This window comes from Lissotriton helveticus, chromosome 11 (assembly GCF_964261635.1).
Source record: "Lissotriton helveticus chromosome 11, aLisHel1.1, whole genome shotgun sequence".
In the NCBI taxonomy this organism is placed as follows: domain Eukaryota; kingdom Metazoa; phylum Chordata; class Amphibia; order Caudata; family Salamandridae; genus Lissotriton; species Lissotriton helveticus.
Window position 1 is genome coordinate 359,880,675 of NC_136072.1, and position 6,000 is coordinate 359,886,674.

Below are 6,000 nucleotides of genomic sequence, written 5' to 3' on the forward strand. Positions count from 1 at the left end.
GAAAAGTAAGACTGATGATGGAGGCGTTGGATGATTGCAGAGATTAAGGCGAAGAAGACTGATTTACTATAACCAACTACTATGGGCCCAATATTGATGATGAAATGCCCGTACGCAACTGTTTTCAGACTGGTTAGATTTTCAGTCTCCTATATTCATAGGAGGGAATTTAATATAGTTTTAAGGCAAGCAATGATCTAGATAGGTCATCAGCAGGATCTCCGGTTTACTTCTGGAGAATACGGGTGCAAGATTTGAACTTATGTGATGCTTGGTGAAAGAGGGATTAAAAACGAAGGGAGTATACTTTTTAATTAAGAAGCATGGTCACTACTCACTGCTGGACTTTTGCCTTGTAAAGAGCGGTGAGATGAGTAAAGTTCTGAAGTTAAAGCATCTTCCTATTCATCTCCCTGACCATGCCACTAAACTTATGCACTTTGCTCTGTCAAATCAGAAGGCACCAGCAAGGTGGACATCGGACAGGATGCTCCTCCGTCATTCGGATAAGGTATGGGAGATTCAGATGAGAACAGGCGAGTTCTTTGAATGAAATAAGGGAATGGCAAAGATTGAAGTAGTGTAGGACGCACATAAAGCCTATTTAATGGGGAAACTGAAGTTTAGTGGTGTCTAAAAATAGAAAGAGAGAAATGAGATTACCCGGTTAGAGAAAGGGGCATCTAAGTTGGAAGGGAGGTTGAAATCAGTAGTAATGGAGTAGAAGGATAGAAATAAAGTGGAACAAGAGTTATATAAGCATCAAGCGCAATTTAGGACAAGAATAGAAAGCAAGGAAAAACAGCAATGAGAAGTTAGTAGGGCGAGAAGCTTTTTATCAACAATGATGGCATTTCAGATGTGATTAGGGATGCTATAAATGTAGTTAGTGAAGACGTCTTGAGTGGTTTAATATGCAAGGGTAAAAACTGCATGGCAAGCATGCAAGTTATAGTTACTTGAATTAACTGTGACTGGTGAATTTCAGTGGATTTGATAGTATCAAATGGCTCGTTTTACGTGATGTTTTCACCTAACTATAACATCCCTTTACCTTTTGTTTTTTTCTGTGAATTTTGAAGTTTTTTTAATGCAAAGTTTGATATTCTTACAATGCCTGACTATAACATCACTTTAACCTTTGTTCTTTTTCATTGAATTTCTGTTTGATTTTCATGAAAAGTAAGATATCCATCATAATGCATGGTGGGGGGCTGGACACAAGGTCTGTAGTGAAGCTCCATGCCCTGTTCCCTTGCCCTTTCTTGTCGGTGTCCAGCCCCTACCTCTCCCCGTTATCCTTTGTGCATGGCCCTGTCCCCTCCCGCTTGCCCACCATGGCTACTGTGCTGCCACTAACCTTCCCACTTGCCATGCACGGTATTTTGTGCTGCTACTGCCCCTCCCATCAGCCCTGTGACCTGCTTGCTGCCTCTGACACCCTCCCACCTTTCCTCCATTGTCTGTATGCCATTATAGTCTCCCACCTGCTGTTCATGGTGTGTTGTGCTTCCAGTGCGCATCCCGCCTCCCCTGTATGGTTAGCTTGCTGCTCCTGCCCTCTGTTTTCCATGTGCAGGGTCCTATCCCTTCCCCCTTGCTTTCCATGGTCCGTTGTGCTGCAACTGCCCCTCCTATCTGTCCGATATTATCAACTCGCTGCCCTTGCCTCTTTCCCCTCTGCTCTCAGTTGTTCATGAGAATGTCCCTTTTCCCTCCCTATTGCTTCCCATGGTCCGTTGTGCTGCATTCCTCTCGTTTGCTCTGTGTGATGTACTGTACTGCTGCATCCCTGGTGCCTGCCATTTAAGGTCAATTTGGTGCCCCTTGCCACCGCCCTCCATCCTTTTTTGTCCGAGTCCATGTCTCTACCCACTTCTCATTGGTCCAATGCACCACACAGGCCATCATTTTTTTTTTTGTAAAATTTTTATTTATTTTAAACATCAGAAGAATAGAAGGGGGAGGGAAACAGGAAAAGGGGGAACAGGAAAGAAAGAGAGGAAGATAGGCGACATAACGCCATAAAGCCCCACACAGGGGGAGCAAAGATAGGGACTGAATCATCGAAGAAAAAGGGCTACAGGGCTCCAAAGTCCACAAGAAGCCAGCAATAATCCGATAAGGCAACAAGGAAACGTCTGCTCAGTTCAGTTCTCGTGTAGGACAGATTGTCAACAGTGGACATCGCATCCTCAGACAGAGAGGACAGCCCAGATATCATCCAGAGTCTAGAGGTCCTCCTCAGGCAGAGCCAATCGCAATAGAAGAAGAAACAGAAGGCAATAACCCCAACTAACCCCCCCCCCTCGTCCCTCCCCAACATCTCCCTCCCCCCCCAGTGGTGGCAGCCAACAAGCACGCAAGCAAATCAGGTCTTCAGGAATTTAAATCTGGAAGAGATGGAGGGACCGCACTGCTGATGGACATACTGCCGAGGGCAAGCCTCGGGACAAAAACCTCACAAGCGGGCCCCAGTTGTACATAAAATTCTTGAAATTCCCCCGAAAGATATCAGAGAGACGTTCCATGCTCAACAGACGCCACAGTCGGGCATGCCACAAGGAAATAGCGGGAGCAGACGGGGATTTCCAAGCGGCTGCCAGTGTCATCTTAGCCGCCCCCAGGCATAACCACATAATACGCTTATCCGCTCTAGTCTGGTGCTCAAGTAGCGGGTCTCTAAGCCCTAATAACACAAAAGCCATGGAGTCCGGGATCGGGTAACCCAAAATGTCTTTAATGTGGGACAAGATCTCAGTCCAGAATGGCCGAATGGTAGGGCATTCCCACCATATATGGCTAAAGTTTCCCAACATCCCACAGCCCCGCCAACACCTATCTGAAGTAGTGGGAAATATGCGATGCAATTTAGAGGGATACAGGTACCAATCAAAGATGAGTTTCATATGTGCCTCCCTGAGGTCAGTAGAGTGGTTATGCGCCGTCACGTCCCTCCATAAGCCCTGCCACTCACTAGTAGAGATGTCCCTCCCCAGGGTGGATTCCCAATGACCTTGATATCGCGGCCGCGGCGCCACAGTAGAGTCTAACAGCAATTTGTACAGGAACGAGATTGCTCCCTTCATGGTAGATGTGCGGAGAAGGAAAGATTCGAATTTCGATAGGGGTCTAGTAGCAGCGTCCACTACCGCCGGTGACGCCGCCCAATGCAGGAGCTGAAGGTGTCTGAAGCGTTCTGTCGGGGGAACGCCATAATCCCTCATACAGTTGTGGAAGGTAAGGGGTTCGGTGCCATGAAACAAATGGGTAAGGGCTCTACAGCCGCCGTCCTTCCAGACCTCAAAGGGGCCTTCCATCAAGGCCGGGGGAAAGGCCGGGTTATAGTGAATCGGGGTAAACGGGGACGGGAATGTGGTCCAGCGATCGTCGCTGCATACCGTGTCCCAGACTTTTAACACCGTGCTCGTGGGAGTGCTGATGTAAGCATTCCTGGGTCTATGTGCCTTGGGTAACCAGGCCAGACTCCAGATGGAGCGTCCCGCCACACTCCGATCCATATGGAGCCAATGCTTCTCCGACATCTGCTGAGACCACTCCACGATGACCCTCAGTTGGGCGGCCTTATAGTACAAATGCACGTCCGGATAGCCAACTCCCCCCTCCAGCCTCGGACGGCACAGAACCGAAAACGGAAGCCGCGCTCGGCCACCTTGCCAGACATATCGCAACATGACGGTCTTCAAGCGGCGGAAGTAGTCTGATCCTATCGGGATAGGTAAGGCCTGAAACAAGTACAACAATTTAGGAAGGAGCACCATTTTGAGGGCGTGTATCCTGCCCAGCCACGAGATGAATTTAGGCTTCCAACGCTCCAGTTCAGATTTAATGGAAGTTAACATCGAGGGGAAGTTGGCTTGGAACAAAGCACCCACTGTGGCGGTCAACCGTACGCCCAGATATAGCAAGGACGTCGACGCCCAAGCGAGCGGAGTAAGCAGCTGGATCCGCTGCACCTCCCCCGGTGACAGGGTTAAATTTAGGATGTAAGATTTACCAAAATTAACTTTGAAGCCCGCCACCTCCTCGTAGGTAGAGAGCACCGAGTGGACATGGGGCAATGATAGCGCTGGGTCCTGGATGGACAGCAGGACATCGTCAGCAAAAAGTGAGATCTTATGCTGCTCACCTGTAAAGGGAAGACCCAGAATCTGCTCGTCCTCCCGTACCGCCAAAGCTAACGGCTCTATACTAAGAGCAAAAAGCAGGGGTGACAGGGGACATCCCTGGCGCGTCCCCCGGGAATAGCGAAAACTCGCCGATCTGTGGCCGTTGATTATCACCCGAGAGGTAGGGCCACTATAGTTGGCCTCGATCATCCTAATGAAAGCAGCCGAGAATCCGAAGGCTACCAACGTCTGGTGCAGAAAGCCCCAGTCAACGCGGTCGAAAGCTTTCTCCGCGTCGAGCCCAACCAGCACCGCCGGAATACGAAACCTGTCCGCCTTTTCAATGAGATGGACGACGCGACGCAGGTTATCGTGAGTCTGCCTACCCTTAATAAACCCCGATTGATCAGGATGGATCAAGGCAGGCATCAGATCCTGCAATCTACCCGCCAGAATGGAGGAGTACAGCTTGGCGTCCAGGTTAAGAAGTGCTATCGGGCGGTAAGAGGCACAAGAGGTAGGATCCTTCCCAGGCTTGGGGATAACCGTGATTAAAGCTTCGGCCATAGAATCCGTGGTCTTACCATCACTCGCCATTGCGTTGAAAAGGGAGACTAAGTAGTCGCAAATGTCAGAGGCGAATGTTTTATAAAAGAGGGCCGTGTAACCGTCAGGCCCAGGGGCCTTATGCAGCTTCAGGGCCTTAATGGCATCCAAGACCTCCTCTCGAGTGACGGGGGAGGATAACTGCTCGTTCCAGACCCCAGAGACTTTCGGGAGGGGCAGGCCCTCCAGGAATCTGGATTGGGCCCCCGGATCAAGCGAGTCACTCGAGTAAAGCGCAGCATAGAAGCGCCCGAATATAGTAGCCTTGTCCGCATCTCTATGCTGGACGAAGCCCGCATGGTCGCGAATACCTCCGATATAATCCTTCTCGCGCTTATCCCGAAGCTGCCGGGCAAGATGGCGCCCGATTTTATTGCCCTGGGAGTAGGAGGTGCGTCGGAGACGTAAGATAGTAAACTCCGCCCTGTTATTATAATGGGCCCTCAGCTTCCCACGCACCGCCGTCAGGGGGCGTAAAGTCACCCTAGAGGGGTTCGCCTTGTGAGCCTGTTCTAGGGAGGCCAGCTCGGATTCAAGAGCCTCTCTCTCTTCCCGTCGCAGTCTGTTCAGGTTCGCGTTGAGAGCGAGGCACGTGCCTCTCAAAGAAGCCTTGCACGCGTCCCAAGTGGTATATACTGATGTGTCCGTAGGCGGATTGAGGAGAAAAAATTCGCCAATAGCTGCGCGTAGAGCTTTACAAGACACCTCATCTCGCACCAATGCGGCCGGGAAATACCACTTCCTCCAACCATCTCCCCCGGCGGCCCAATGTAAACTCAGTACCACGAGGCTATGGTCCGAGAGCGAGAGTGGAAAGATGTCAGCTAACTGTATGTCCCCCTGAAGAGCCTGGCTAGTCAAGATGTAGTCAATGCGGGAGTATGAGTGGTGAACATTGGAAAAGAAGGTGTAATCCCTAGTCTGAGCGTGACGAAAACGCCAACTATCAATCAATCCCATGTCCCCTAGTTGACGCAGAGTTTCGTCTGAGAAGACTCCCGCGTCCGCTCTGTGGCCTCCAGAGCTATCCAATCCCTTGTTCCACACCATATTGAAATCCCCCAACAAGAACAGGTGACCCTCCACGAAGTTCCCCACCCTGTCCAGTAGTCCCTGTAAGAAGGCATTCTGTCCCACATTAGGAGCATACATCACAGCAAAAGTACACAGACGACCATGCAACAGCCCCCTCACCAGGAGCCACCGGCCTTCCTTGTCCGCAGACATCCCCGTGGGCTGAAAATGCAGGGAAGCCCGAAAAAGT